Genomic DNA, 16847 nt, shown 5'->3' with positions numbered 1-16847 from the left:
AAGATAACTAACGTGGTTTATGGACGAGGGATATTGGATTAGCTTTGTTTTGAATACATTTAAATGTCAAACCATATATAATTTTCATGATATATATATATATATATATATACTGTGGCATTTGATGTTAACCTTTATGATGCTCTAGACGTGTATTTATAATGAAAATTAGGTGATAATAAATCAAACTTATTACAACAAAATTATTATGTATACACTATTTTTAAGTTGTAGGTTTTTTAAGTATTAGTACACTCGTATACCCAAAATTAGGCAATGAGAATGATGTATTTAGTTTAAAACTGTAATTTCCAAAATTTCTCGCCAAGTTAATTAACAGTTGAAATGAAGGATAGTCTTTTTCCTATGCTGTGAAATGATTTCAATATATTGTCCGTTAAAAATGATTCATTATTATATTTTAGGAATTCTAGCTTATTTATTTATCTTACTCAAATAAATGTAATTTAACAAACACTTCAAAATTTATTTATAGCAAGATATAAATTAAAATATTATTTATCACTATTGTGATAATGAATACGCACTACAAATATTATTAGATAAATTTGAAGGAAAATTTAATATACTGTATACTGTAGTATTAAATAATACTTTTTTATACTTCCGAGACCCTGATAAATTTCTGAAAGTTATATGTTTGAATTTCGTTGAATTTAAATACTTTTCAAGTACACACTACTATATAAGAACTCTGTATGAAAATAAATTGAATTGTTCACATTATTTAGACACGTTGATGATTTACATTTTAATTACAGTGCGTACCAATGTACATTGTTCAAGTGTCTTGGATAATACTATAATAAGTTGCTAACATATAATTTAGTTCATATCAAGCTTAAAATAATATATTTCAATGAAATGACATAATAGTTTTAAGTAATTTATTGATTGCTGATTGCATGTAGCGTGGTGCACTGTCAGTTTCAAGTCAAAATTGATATGAGATCATAGTTTTAAAAAGGTAATTAGTTTCAATTTTTAGTTGTAATTGAACTGAGTTCACACAAAAATGGCTTTTGAGTAAATTAGTCTAAATAAGTTGGTTTAATAACTTATTTTTCAGAGAGTTAAACTTATACGTCTAATGGTTGATTTATATATTTGAGTGATGGAAATATGATCCACAAACCATACATTTTCTTCAAATTTTGACCATTTACATGTGCTAGGATATAGAAAATATATCCTACAAATATTGACTAAAACTAGATAAAGAAGGCCAAATGATTTCAATATCGGATTGTAACAAGTTCTAGTAGTTGTTTGAAAAATTAATTGTTTTTGAAATTTTAAGTTTGTAAACTATTTATAATTTACGTGTAAAGATATTTGTTTATTTACTTTACCAAATGAGATATTAATATTATGGATTGATATTGTGATTCACTGTTTTTCTTTAATATATGAAACTGAATATAAATTAAATATATTATTTTATACGCATATACGTTATCGAGTGCAATTATAAATACACACTTGGAAAAATTTATGATTTCCAATGTTTTTTCAAGTATGTTTAATTTTTCTTCGATATTCAAATGCAGATCTTTGCCATAGAATAAGGGTAAGACTGAAACCTCCTATCCAAGATGTTACGAGTTCGATTTGGTGGGGGAGGTTAATAAAAAAATTGTCAATTGTTTTGGAAAGTTCTAGAGTGAAAACAATTAGTGGGATCAATTAAAATAAATATTACGTAGAAAGGACTCTTGTATAAACATACGTACTGTATATCCTTTTTAACATATAACAGAATGCGTTATGTTGAGGTTGCCTTCTTAATATCTCTATTGTCTGATACTTCCTTTCTCTATTCTTAAAATCAAAGTTGCCTGCATTACAGTCCTTAAAGCATTTATAATTATGTTTGTGTTTTCATTAAACTTTCTTATAATCTCCTCATGAAAGAAGGCTTTGAAGCTGTATTATAAAGTAGGCTCATCACCTAATACCGCACATGTCTGATATGAATTGCGTTGGTGACAGTAGCATAATATGTTATCTTGGAGACATGGAGCCAGAGCTCTCCACTCCGTTATTTTGAGAGGGGGCCAGAAGCAGGTGTGATATAATGAAAAGGTATTAACAACTGCCCGGCACTGTACGTGGGTGAGTTAGCATTGTGTGAAGTAGTGCGCGTACCGCGTACGTGATCCACCATTGCTACCGCCGTTAGCAGTTCCTCATTGTCAACTAACCGTATTTCCTATTATGTTTTGAATAGCACTCATGACACATTAAGCTGTTTGAAAACTAGGCTCCTGCAGCCTGTTGAGGGTATGAATTTCTGTATTTTCAATCTTCGTGAATCTTCAGTCTCTTTATGTCATATGCATACACTATTAACAGATATATGAAGGCAATTAAAACAATTTCGTCAGTAATAAATTTACAACTCACTGCTCCAGCTACATCATCTGCTCTTCATGCGCATTTTCTCTTAGTCCCAAAAGAAACGTTGTGCTGTTTCCGCGGTCACAGGATATTCTGGGAGTGTACGGTTAGATTAGAGAGCGCCTCCTTTTGAAATCCACATGGAAGGATTTTGAGCATTAATCTTAGTAATGTCCAATAAATATTTAGATCAAAATCTTCCTTCGAATAAAAGGAGCCCACGTCATTGATTTCGTGATAATCCCATCCTATACGTGGTATTCTCAGCCTATCCAGTATAAGCGGGCATGAGGTCGCACGCCTTTATGTCTAGGCTAGCAACTACGTATCTTTAAAAATTAAGGAGCCCCACCAACTCCAACAGTCATCCGCCCCAGTATACTAGACCTATCGACTTCCCTTGCACCCCAATATCTGACACTTACGTTTAGTGGTGTCCCTCCTGGGTAGGAGGGAAGTCTTAGGAACGGTCCAAGCTTCTGCATGCTTGTGGGTGGGAGTTGGGTTGCTACTTTCGTCCTTTGGGAACGCCAATTGAAGTTTACTCTATGGGTAGCAATAGAAAATAAAGAACAAGGTATTGCACATTTAAGGCCTTTATTCCATCTCTCTCATGGTTTGAAATAATTTGTAGCGTTTTGTTCAGATATAAATCTGGTAATTCGTTATGAACAATGTTCCATGAAATGGACTTTCTCTGTTAGGATTCAAATTGAGTTTACAAGGAGATATTTAAACAAAGTTGTTAGAAATACGAAAAAAATTAACATAACACATAATACATCATGAGAGTATAAAAAATCTGGCGGCCAGTAATAAAAATACTTTAATCACTCGTAGGTTTAACATAATTGGACAGCATCTTATTTTAATAATCTTAACAAACTTATACCGAAACTCTAAAACTCTGAAACTGTTAAACGTACGAGTTGCTGTTAACACCACAATCACTGTAGTATACAATGTGATACCTGAGCACTGCCCTACTTAGAATATACAATGTTTACCACTTTGGCTATGGAAAGCCTCATTGTCTGTTATTGCTAGTATCACTAAAAACTGCTACTACTACCACCGATTGCGAATACATTTTAGTTATTAAGCAGTTAAATCTAAAAATATGCAAAATTAATAGATAGAGAGACAAAAATGGGTGAAATAAGGTAAATGGACAAATAATACCACTGCAGGTAGACGATCCTTAAACAGCAGTATATTCAGAACTGGAATAATAAAACTTAACTTTATTTTGATATCTTCAGACGGATACGGGCTCCATATTCCAGAATTCAAGTCTATTGCAGTGTCATATTTTAGAATATTTAGAATCATTAGCACTGGAAAAAGTCTCTCTACCTTATACCTTATTATTACATCAGAAGCTCTAACATCAACTGACATACTTGGCAAGATGATGCAAGGAATAATTATAGATCTTATTATGACCATTGAAGACCATCTCTATAATAAGATAAAATTAATCCAGAATAAAAATAGTTTTTAACTCTTATTATTCACCTTCTTTCCATGACAGTTTCAGCATATTGTAAGATTCTATAAATTAATTTAATTTAATAATTTGTTGTTTAAGTTTACATAGCAATGCAATTACTGTAGAAGCTATAAATAATTCTTTTAGTCGTATTTTTTATTTATGCTTATATTATTTTTTCTGTATAAATAACTGAAGTTTGTTGACCAGCCTAAGTCCTTCTAGTGTTTTAATTTTCCCAAAGTTTCATGTGTACCATCCAACACAGGTTCTCAGTAACCTCAGTGTATATACTTTACACAAGTAATATGTATGTATGACGTACTATGTAAACTTGTACTAGTGAGATATCATTAATTATCCATTCAATTTATAGGTCTGTTCGTTTTCAAAATAACGTATGGACAGTAAGAAATGCAGGCAGACAGAGAGAAATTTTATTTTTATATCCCCTCGAGTGATAGGCTTCGCTAATGTTCAGCCAATAAATATGCCTCCTCCTTGGAGCAAAAGGGACCTATTTACCATATTACAAATCTCCAGAACCTATCTACCAAGAATAATCGCACAGACAGACTTATAAACATATATTATACAGGGTGTACATAAAGTCCTGCACGGGTATAATATTTTCTGAACGTTAACAGATAAATCAACAAGATTTGGTACATCAACACTACACCTAAAATCTACTTTTTGAAGGAACTACTAGTTTTCTGTAATATCATGGGGACGTCCCGCAAGGAGTCAGAAGGAAATCTTAAATAGGAGCATAGGTCAATATGCACATCATTTTAAAGGGTTTATCTAGCAGAGTTTAATGCCGCAAACCGCACTCAAAAAGATTGATCCAGTACAAAATGGCGGCTATTCAAAGGTTTTACTTGGTTACATTTTATTAGTAGCCATAACCCCAGTAAAGCAAAACTGCAACCAAACGAATACAGCAGCTAAATACTACATTATGTTTGCCAGTTGTACAGAAGTGAATTATTACGTTAGTTATCCTCAAGGGTTACAAATTTGGTCCTAATATATTGATAACGGGGAAAACCTGATAACAGTAACAATTAGAAAGCTCTTATCTTTGGACCAATCATTGAGTTATCAGGATACGCACAAAATTTCAAGTCTCTAGTATACTGTATTTATGTCTAGATTTATCGCACAGACGGACGGAAAAAGACAAGATTTCAATAAGGCTATAGCAGGTCATTGAAACAATATTGACAACAATATTGAAATACGCCGGCAGGCACAAATACACGGATCAAGGATGAATGTATTAATAACAATAAAAACTGCAATTCTACTCTAGAAAGAGCTGTAGAAGATTAAAATACATGCAATAGACATTGGTCGACAGAGTTGCCTCTTGCTTTATGACTAGATCATACTGTCGGAGATTAACGACCTGACATGTCCTTCTTAAAATCACTTCTTGTTTATCTCTCCGTCTGTGTGAAAACTCTTGATATAAAGGTGCTAGTAACTTGACTATTGATATAGAGGTTTTTCTTATTCCAAGGAACCACCCAACGGTACATCGATTACTTGCAGCTCAGACACTAGTCTTATGAATCTGTCCTCGTGTCCATACATTTTCAGATGTAAATTCTTGGCTTGTGTCTTACAAATGGACTGACACTAAACATGGACAAGTGTACATTACTGTACATTAGCGACCATACTACTGGTACAGATCATTTGCCATAATGGAATTTGTGACGTACTGTACGACAAGAACTTTACCGCTGAAACCAGTCAACGGCCATATTCATGCTCATATGTTTGCTTTGGGATGGCTGAGGAGTTACTACTGGTTCAGAAATCTGCTTCCTGAGTCGAAGATATTTCAACTGAAGACAGTCCGAAGTAACGTTTAAAATACCGGATGTCTTAACAGTCACATTCTCAGTTCTTTTAATTTCTTCTTTTATCATTTGGTGTTGTAAGCTCTCAAAATTACAAGTGAGTGAATGTTTTATCTGCCTTACAATAACTTTAAATGTAATTTAAATTTTGGGCGTTTTATAAAATTGTAATTGGCCACCAAATTTTATAGTGCAATTCTTCTTGTTGTCGATATCCTGGGCTGCCCTGTAATCTGTTGCTTGCAAAATGTCAGTCACTACCACCAGATTGTACGTCGATATCTCAATCCGTTTAGAATATATCCAGGTGTAACAAGACTTAATTTACACCCTGAGATGTAAGGGGTTATTTGCCCATAACTTTTGCTATGGGCATGTTTTATTCATGTAATAGTGTTTCTATTAAATAGGCCATTATATTTATATGTCACAAGATAGGGGTTGCAATTTTAAAATTTAAATAACCCCCCTTATCTCCCTTTGAAAAGTGGTAGACACTTTTTTTATCATTCCAAAAATAAAAAAGTGATTTAATAACTATGGTGAAGGTTGTTCATTATCTCTATCCGTTAGGAATATATCAAGGCGTATCAGGACTTAATTTACACTCTGTGCGTTTTGTATAAGATGCCAAGTCAAAAAAAAACAAAGTCAAGTTTTGTGTTGTGTTGTGTGAAAGTCTATGTAGACTTGAACACAATCTGATTAGTGGAAATAACAGCCCAGTTATAAAACAGAGAAATGTGATTGTAATCTGTTTCATCAGTACGTTTTCAAATTAATGAAATTAGATTAGCGTTAATAAACATATCATTACCGATTATTATATTTTACGCTGCATGTGCAAAAGCCCTTCTCCTAGATTTTAAATCTGGTAGTAGTGACCGACATTTTCCAAGCAACAGATTACAGGGCAGCCCAGGATATCGACAACACAGATTGGCAGTTGTAACAGAGAACGTTTTGCTTTACGAGGCAGCTAACTGCTCATTGTTCGGGGACAAAGAACACCCTCGCCGATTTCTCTCGTGTGACTGATTATGTAAAAAGCTGGGTTAGATGATAGGTTTTAGGAAATTATCAACTGAAATTAAATCCAACAACTTTACTATGACAATATGAAGTCAAGTTAGTTGCTAAATGATTACTCTTTACCGCCAGTTTCTGATGAATGATATCCGATTTGTGTCTTTACGCACTATACATTTAAACAAGTTGTCCTAGAGGTTTTATATTTGTTGGGAAACTATTAATTCTACGTGCTATTGAAAATTATAAACAGAGATCCAATGAGGATTCTGATTTCTATAATTCAAACGTTACTTTCATTATATTGGTCTTGTGGGTACTATTTTGGCAGTAAACAATTTGTGAGCAATTAAATTATTAAGCATCCTATGACATTTTTTAACAAGTTATCAATACATGGGATAAAGTCACTTTTTAGAAATTTGTTGATTTCATACAAAGCTTAATATCATTTTAGCTACCTTCAATTTCTCCAGCTAAACGGTAAAGTGTTTTTAATATGTACGTTATTTTAAAATATTTCTATAAACTTATTTTCTGGCTTTACGCTAACGCTAGTACGATAATACGATTTGGTACCTTAAATAGTAAACACTCATAATTATTATTACTCATACGAATGTGTTTTTATTCTTAGGTTAGTACCCTTTAAACAAAGGTAACATAAAATAGGTAACATCTGAATATCATTAAGGGTTTATCTCTAAGTAATGCAGGCTGTATTTATACGCACGGTGCATGGTTTTACAGATGCAATTGAACCTTTTTGTGTCTAATTGTGTACAGAAGAAGTACAAGGAATTGTTACTATTAACTTAATAGTTGTAAAAATTGTTCTAAATATCTGTGGCCTTAATATTTATTTATATATTTAAAATTTTCCATTACAATAATATCTCATTAGCTGAGTATCTAGTGAAGTGTCCGCCACCAGTGAATGACGAAAACAAATTTCTGAGTTTTTGTATGTTTTATTTTTAAAGAACACAATGTTTTCTACAAAACAAAACATAAATTATAAGTTTACCTTGAATAGAAATTATGTTATGAATTTTGTACCAACTGCCTGCAAAAGAGCTGATTTTAATTGACTTGTAAAGGTCAGTTCAGAATCAAGTTAACTACTTCCTTAATGGGTTAATCGATAAATAGATTTTTCATTTATCTTTTTCGTACCAAATCCTAATAAAAAGTGTGAAATCCTAACACAAACCCTTATTTACAGCCAAAACTACAAGACATCATATTGAGTAATTAATCCATAATTGACCACTGTTATTACAGTCTCTCTATATAAAAATTTAACGTTACCGTATTCCCAAGCTAGCTTATTCATGAAATTTTTGATTCGCGTACCAATCAATCTTTACAGAGGTCAAGCCAAGGTCGAAGCCTAGTAATGTAGTGTACAATTTAGCCGTTCCGTAAAATAGCACTACGGTACTAATCTCGGTACGTGAGCAGACTCTTATTACGAACATTATGAACAGCGCTAAGCATTTTTACTTCACTATCTCCACTTAACCAACCACCTGGATCTCGCTGTTGATCACCTAATCAACGAAAATATGGATCCAATCAAAAGTCATATTAAATATTTTTAATCTGAATAAAAATATTATGTTACTCATTTTAAAATTGTACCCGTTGTATAACTATTACCTATAGAATGCAATCGAGAATGCGTAAAAACTATCTTTTCATCAGGCTCGTCGGAAAGGCTTCCCAGGTGCTCTATATTGAAGTACCCAAAGGGTATGTTCTATGATGGGCCCCCTCCTGTTGTGAAACCGCTTCATTAAGCAGAACTGTATCCTGATGATACGCCACTTTCTACATCTGATTCCCTACTGTGACTGGGCCAACTTCTTCGGCCGGGTTGCCTCGTCATGCTTAAAGACTACCTCCTACTGCCAGGGTTTCTCTGGTGCCGAGCTACCGCCTGTCGCCAAGCCAACTCCTCCTAAGACTTGTATTTTCTCGACAGGCTATTCTCTCCTGTAGAGCTATCTCTTCCTTTTGGACAACGTCTTGCTGAAGTCTCAGTTTCTGATAATGTTCACCAAGTACCTGTATATCCATAAATTGTCCCAGATATGCTTTTCCTGCAGGAATTGTATCTATGTTTTAATTTAACTAGCTAGTCTTTGGTATGTTACGTCCTTAAATTTACGCGAAATTGTTCAAAACATCATAATTACAATAACTAAAAGAATAAAACATAACAAGTTAAAGTTAATAAAACCTGCTAAGATGCTTTTGAAATACTGTATCAAAATTAAGTCTCTCTGGGGAAGAGAGTATATATTTGCAGATAAAGATAGTAATAACTCTCTCTCTCTCTCTCTCTCTCTCTCTCTCTCTCTCTCTCTCTCTCTCTCTCTCTCTCTCTCTCTCTCTCTCTCTCTCTCTCTCTCTCTCTGTGGATGATTTATGATGAACTATCAATTTGATATTCTGCATGCTGCTTCAAATGGCGTACTTCTACCATGTTTGATAGAGTAATGGTAAAATTACAGAACGCAAAATAATGTGTGAGCATAGGACTGTTCTAAAAGTATAGTTTTACACCTAAATTGTTTGCAGCTTGATATGTAGACGATGTTTCATCTTTCAATGAAGGGTCAGTGGCAGGGATAATTACATCATAATTTATTGTAATGAGGTGCAATGCTCTCATTCTTACTCGCAGGATGCTCTAGAACAATCAGTTAGAGCGGTGGACCACCCGCGGGACCAAGTGATTGAGTCCCCCAGTAGTAGTTCCACAATTGCGGTAACTGTTGTGTATCCGGGCGGAAATGTCTCCTAGAGAGGGAATGTCCTGCAGGATGGAGGACGGAGGGTAACACCATTGACTTTGTACTCTACTAGTCCACATTGAATGTGTGTCCTGTCCTATCCTGTCCGGTACTGGAACGCTAATATTTTCCTTTATTGCAGCCTACACGTGCGGCTACGACGTAGCGGTCCTCTGTTTACACCTACCAACTACACGCCGAAAGAAAGATAGTTTCACCGGCAACAGTTTTTGTTGCTCCTTTTGTCTTGTGGGATTCTGAAACTCTTCGTGTGACGGAAATGAACGACCTAAACCTTTTTATTTGTGGATGGTTATTTTAAACTATGGAACGTACCATGTAATATTCGTTTACAATTATTTTGTAATTAACCAAGAAATACGAAATGATCTATTAGGTATTTTGTATCACTGTTTGTTGTTGGACGAACTGATTATACTGATAAAGAAATTTAAAAACTAAACAGATTACGCTTCTATTATTACTTAAAATATTTTCAAGCATAACAAATATTATGCTTTAGTTCGATCTTATAATAGCAACATCTGAAAGCTACGTAACATGAAAGCTACGTGTTACGTTAAAACTTAATAACTAATTCAACGTTTTTGTTTAATTATTTCACGTGAATTCTGGCTTTTTCGTTCCAATGGATTTATTGTATTACATTATGTTTATGCGAAGCTAAGCCACCAACTTAGGCGTTCTTTACCTGTACGATAGTACGAGTTCCTTTCAGTAGAAGATTTAATTTATTATGCATATGTCTGTGCTAGAAAACTAGCATTGAAAATTAATTGTATTCTGTTGAATTTTTAGCCAAACGAATTACCAGGATTGTGCGATTTTTATGAGAGGCCGATTCTTTGTTCAGCCTTTTCTGCCTGTCGTCATGGGCCACTGGCCAGTGCAAGGATCTTATCAAACTGAAGGAGGACAGTCGGTACAGTACAAGATCAACATTACTGATAAAAGGTTCAATGGTAACAGGTAGGATTTGATCCTGCGCTATCTCTAACTCAGATCAAAGTTCAACGTCTTGAGACCGGTCGGTGTTAACCTCAAATGTGGCCCTTATTTAATAAGCTATGTTTTAATTTAAATGACTTGATGTAACAAAAATGGAAAAACAGTACAGTTAAAAATGGACATGTTTTGATAGAAACAAAATTGATGGTGATGATATTGTGCAGATACGAGTAAAATACAAATAGTGGTTACGTCATAGTATTAATTAATAAATACATTTTTATCAATTATCTTTTTCGTACTAAACCCTAATAAGAAGTTTAAATTCTAAAACAAAACCTTAGCTATTTCAAGATTATGAATATGGATAGAACCATAATACCACCTTTTTTCAACCGTCTACAGTACACCACCTGAACCCGAGTTTGCATGTACCACGTGACGAGTAGACGTGGGTGTATTGTATGGAGGAGGATAATGAAGAGTTTACGTTTTATCTTTGAATCAAAATAATGTTATTATCCATCCCTCGTTTAGCATTAGACATGCTCGTGACTTGCTCACTTCTTGTGGCTTCTGATTAGAGTGAAGGTGTAATCTAAGTGAACAAAGATGACATGTGGGCCAGCCTGTAGGAAATAACAAGTAATCACAATATAAATTTAGAAGTATCGGGAAAATAAATTTGTCAATTTATCTTTACAGTAATGTACTATTTAGGCATAACTGTTATTTTTACATATTAAATAACATGTTTGTTACATTGGCTTAAGTTGTATATCCTACAACTGGATTAATGAAAACATGCAGGTCCAGAATATTTAAAGTAAAAAAAATTCCAGAAATTATTTGCTTAGTTAAATATAAGACGGAAAGTTTGTCTGATAAATAATTTTTATCTCGATGTAATTTAGACGAATTTCCTCGAGAAAATAGGTTCTTGCATTATTAGAGTGTATTAACTTAATTTGGCTGCTGTTGAGTACCGCATTTTAAAGGTATATTGTACAAAATACTCACCCAAAACCTTGATAAAGTTTTAAATAATTTAAATCGTCATTCAGAAAAAAAATTCAAACAGTGTTCACATAATTAGATAGGAGTAGCCCAGGACACAAGAATCTCTTATTACACAATAACAAACATAAAAAAATTTAAGATATTTTTACTATGGTTTGTCAATATTTCTGACTATATACAACATAACAAGAAAAGTACATATTGGACAAACATGATTAAATAAGAAATAATACTCAGGTATGAATTCATATGGCACGTTAAACGTTTTATTTATTTAGCGACTATAACAATAGCTTCTTAGAACGGCATAGGATTTTTTGGTAATTCAGTGCTTAAAAATTGCTAAGATGCTATTAAGTCCAATAATATAATACTGTATGAAAATCAAAGCTCTGTAGATAAGAGAGCATATATTTACATAATAATGAGATGAAGATAAATAATAATAGGTCTACCCCCCTCTCTCTATCTCTCACCCTCTACGTGTGTGTATTTTACTCAATCACGTAAAAATGCTGAACCGAGATAGTGGTCTATAAAAACTGGACAAAATCCCATTTTTATCTCTGAAGTTCCATTACAGCAAACCAATGTTATTAATTGAGAGCATGCAAAATGCAATCAACTGCGATGCCCAAACATCGTTTTATGACTTCACAATTATATATTTAATTAATTTTACAACTATTTTCAATATTTTTACATTTATAAGGTTGAAAGCATGAAGTGAGTTATATAACATCACTTCTTATTTCTAAACTGTCTGCAACCGCTGTTGGGCGCAGAATAATGAAATATCCAGATAATGAAATTAAAAGTCTGATTAAATTATATTTGTAAATGTATATTTGAGCAAATATTAAGTACAGTTCTCGGTCAGTACTTGTAATGTAGATATCAAAGACAATTTTACTATTTAATTTGTAATTTAAATTGAGAGACTTTAAATAATTAAGTTAAAGGATGACTTTGAATAAAGATCAGCATAGTTTTCTTTAGAAAATAGTAGGCTTCTCAGACCTGTGTATTTATAATCGTTTATATTTTCGTGATAGGGAAACAAGACAAAATCAGCTATGACACGAGAGGTCCGTGATAAACAGTGTTATGATATGAGTATCCATGGTACTGTATAGAATCCTCGCCATATTGTGCACTTTGTACGCTTTACGCTTTTCCGATAGTGGCAGAATGCTCCGCTTTAGCAGCTGCTCACTCACGGGTATCTCGATGCATCCCGTATGAGATGGTGGTGGGACATTGGTACCTGAAGTCTCCATGAGAGCTGGAATGTCCGTCACCACCCCTGCATTCATAGCTATGACATGAGACTTTTTAGCCAGAAAAACATGATGAGAGCTCTTGGCGGCTGTAATTTCATGGTTGACTGCAGTGTGTCCTTGAACACCCACAGTTACCATCCCAAGCCAGCAGAGCGAGGGTCTGAAATATAAATTGGTTAGATATTGAAAACTTCACTACTATTTTGGATAGCTTTTCATTTTGCATAACTTCAGTCAATAATCTACCTTAATATTTTCAGTATTTTGAGATGTTACCTGAATTTTGTGATGGATATTGTTTCATAAAGCAATGAACATTAAAATTGTTTCATAAGTCTTAAAATATTTAAGAATTTGTATTCATATTGCTACATACTAGAAATGGATGTTGGTCTGATTTTGGGAAGCAATAGTCCGGTATATATATATATATATATATATATATATATATATATATATATATATATATATATATATATATATATATATATATACGTGTTGCGTGTGCCAATATCGTGCAGTAGGAACTTTGGAATACGATAGTTGTGATTTCATAGAAGAGGACTAAGAATTACAGCCAATTATAGTGAAATATTTTTTATATAGTTTCAAAACCAATGGAATAATAGGCATCTCAATTAAAATGATTTGTAATTATTTGTATATTGCTCATGTTCAGCTACTAATACTGGGGACACAAAACAGTGTATCATTTAGAACTGGGAGAACTGAACATGTGCCGATCTTAAGCTGAAGAATAATTCTTGCGCTGTGGACCTCTTATGTTATACAAAATAAAGAAATATCTGTTTGTTAATGTTTGACTCCCTATTCACAGGCCATAACAAAAAATAAGATATATTAACACAAATGTATTATGTCCTGTCTTGAGAATGAGGCAGTTCAAAATGAAGTGCCGTATGACCCCTTTAATAGACATCACATACCAGACGCACATAGTGAACTCAATTGCCCACCTGATGAGACAATGAGAATACATTTTCATGTAGATTACACTTTATTTTGTAGTCTATTTGTCGCTGATGTAGAAACGGCTTAAAGGGTTAATTTTTAGTTTCTTCGTAGCTGACGTGTTTGGATCTCTTCAGACGAACATACCTCCAAATTCCAGGAGTCAAGTCTGAGACAGCGTTAGAGGAAGGTGAATTGGAGCTAAACTCAACTTTCACATTTTACAGTACATGTAGCTGTTAATCTGTCTGTAAGGTGTAGTGTTCCTTCTTTAACATTTGGCTAGTATCATATGTAGCCAGTACTTACGGAAATATAACTTCGTCTACTCCAACAGTCACGTATGAACTCAATGCGAGAAAGACGTTGTCAGATAGCAACACCAATTTCTAAAGTGTGTGCATAAGTATGCCGATAGCCGATAGTCGTCTTGTTTCTTCCTCCTGGAAAGCGGTTACACATTGAAGAAAGGGAAACCGTTCTAAAGTCAGGAATTGGGCCAGTTCACGCACGCTTGGGCGGTTTCGTTTTTGTCCACGGCTCTTCCTGAACATCCCCGTGATGTGATGCAGTCCGGCAGCGAACTTTTTGTGTTTCACACCCGACACGAGTTTGCTCACCTTCGATACAGTGACGGCCTTGTTGGCTTGGGGCAAAAACTGTTAAAAGCAGCACCTTCTACAACCCGGTTTACTTAAGTAGACACAACAAGCTTGTTATTCTAAGAGCCAGCTATGCTAAAAGGACGTTAAGTTTTATCCAAAAAAGGAGTATTACAATTTTCACTCCCTAATATCTGTCGTAGAACTAGAGTAGTCTCATTTTAAAGATATGATTAGTACGCATTAATTCGTTATTTTAGTTTTGGAGACTGACAAAATTCCTCCTCTGTCTATTTGTATGTCTGTCTGTTCACTCGACATCTAAATTCAGAATGTTGCCCTTAAATTAACAATATACAGACAATTAATATATGATATTTCAATTCGTTATTATATTCTACCAAGTTGATTCAACATGAAAAAACTGGTTATTTAAAGTTTAATAAAGACACCGAGAAAATTTAACAATGAAGTGAAATCCAACAAGATACTTTCATACACATAATGTACCTATAGTGGGAAGGATTGATTCAATATGAATGTTGAGTTTAGCCCCACTTCACCTTCCTCTGAGAAGAGTCTTCGTAGAATCTGAGGCTCCAGGAATCTGGAGTCATGTTCGCTTGAAGAGATCCAAAAATAGTCAAACTAAAGAGGAAGTTGATCTGGAGCAAAACTTGAACTAACCCCATCCCACCATAGCTCAAGGTCAGAAGAATTTCATTTTAAGAGGCAAAACGTAAAGGCTTTATTTTACCAGGTGAAGTTAGGACTAAGAAACCCTCTCTCAACACTTAACCTGGGGACCTGGGGACTTCAGAACCACCACTAGCGGCCGGACATGAGGGCCGCCTGCAAGGACGGGATCGCTCAGCCATCCAAGCGGCAGCCTCATTCAACGTTGCTTGATTTGGTTATCTTACGATAACCACTGTAGTCTAACCGGTAAACTGCGTCGTTGGTAAACAAGAGAGGCATTGCTTATAGTGTTGGCAACTTGGTTTCACAGACTCAAGACACCAGGAAACCACATTGATTAGATAGACATATTACCATTACTACGCGTACATAAAATTAGAACTCATATTGTTGTGTGAAATTAAAAATAAGTTGTAAGCGCTGTTCTTAGACTTGTTAGTGTAATTGAAAGAGTGGCTGCCGAAGGGTTACTATTCTAACTGTTATTAATATTTTCTGCACTAAAAATCATGTCTATCTGGTGAAAAGCGTAAAACAGATCTTTCTAAAAATTTTTTCATAATAATTGTTTTATGAATTGTGTCTTTCTTTACATTGAGTTTCAAGAAGAGAGTAAATTTAATATCAGCGACATGTCTAAAGAATAACTAAAATTTTTCATTGAATGATGTATACGCTTTGTTTCATTGGAGAATTGTCTGCAAAAAAGCAATTTCAAATAGCAACTTGATCTCCGGCTCTAATTGAAAATGGAAAATCTGATATTTCATAGCTAAATATAACTATGAATATTAGCATATAATTATGGAAATTAGCTACCATACCTACCATACAAGGTCGTTAGTTGCAGAAATGTATTTGGTAAAACACCAAGACCTACAGAAATATAGTGCACAAATATGTGTCTTACGTTATTAGTAATTATGTGAACAAATATGTGGACAGTTGTGCTCGATTGATACAGCTACATGTTATCCAAATCATACGAACAATATTAGTGAAGTACTTTATCAGAGAGTGATGGATTTGAACAGCAACTTTGCCACAAGATATACTTTTTCAAATTCTTTAAAAAAAGAACAGACTCTCATCTCTCTTCTCACTACCTACCAAGGGTAAGCATCACTGTTGATCAGAAAGAGGGAAATGCCAACTCGTTTATTGTTTTCACGGTTATTACAGAAGACCGTGAAAGACGAAATCAGTTTTAGTGGGTGAAGAGACCGTTTCATTTAATGTATATTAACGGCAGCTGCATAAACATTTATTTTAGTGCCAAGCAAAGTAAAACGACCGTAGAAGGTGTTTGGTTCCAGGATCTTTCAAAATGTCCTTAGGACAGAAAAGAATTGTTTAATTTTCTTGCAAGCATTTGCTGGATGCGGCCCCACTTAAGCTTAGCAAAACCGAGATACTGCAAAACCTTTTCAAAATCTATGTATTGATGAGGAACTTTAACGAAAAGTGCAAAGAACTACGGTGAAAATTCTAGTGACTAGATTGAATGTGCTATTTAAGAAATGAATTTCTATCTAAGAGCTTTTGTCAAACAACCTATTTGATGAATCATTTAATTTTTCATTACGTCAGATACAAGTTCATTTTTTGCCCCTTAAGTCAGGTAAAGCTAAAAAACGAGACTTTTATTAAGTTCAAGATTGTATCGAGTATATTTTAAAGGTTGA

This window comes from Homalodisca vitripennis, chromosome 4 (genome assembly GCF_021130785.1).
Source record: "Homalodisca vitripennis isolate AUS2020 chromosome 4, UT_GWSS_2.1, whole genome shotgun sequence".
Classification (NCBI taxonomy): domain Eukaryota; kingdom Metazoa; phylum Arthropoda; class Insecta; order Hemiptera; family Cicadellidae; genus Homalodisca; species Homalodisca vitripennis.
The sequence above is the reverse complement of the archived record's forward strand: the minus strand, read 5'-3'. Positions refer to the sequence as shown.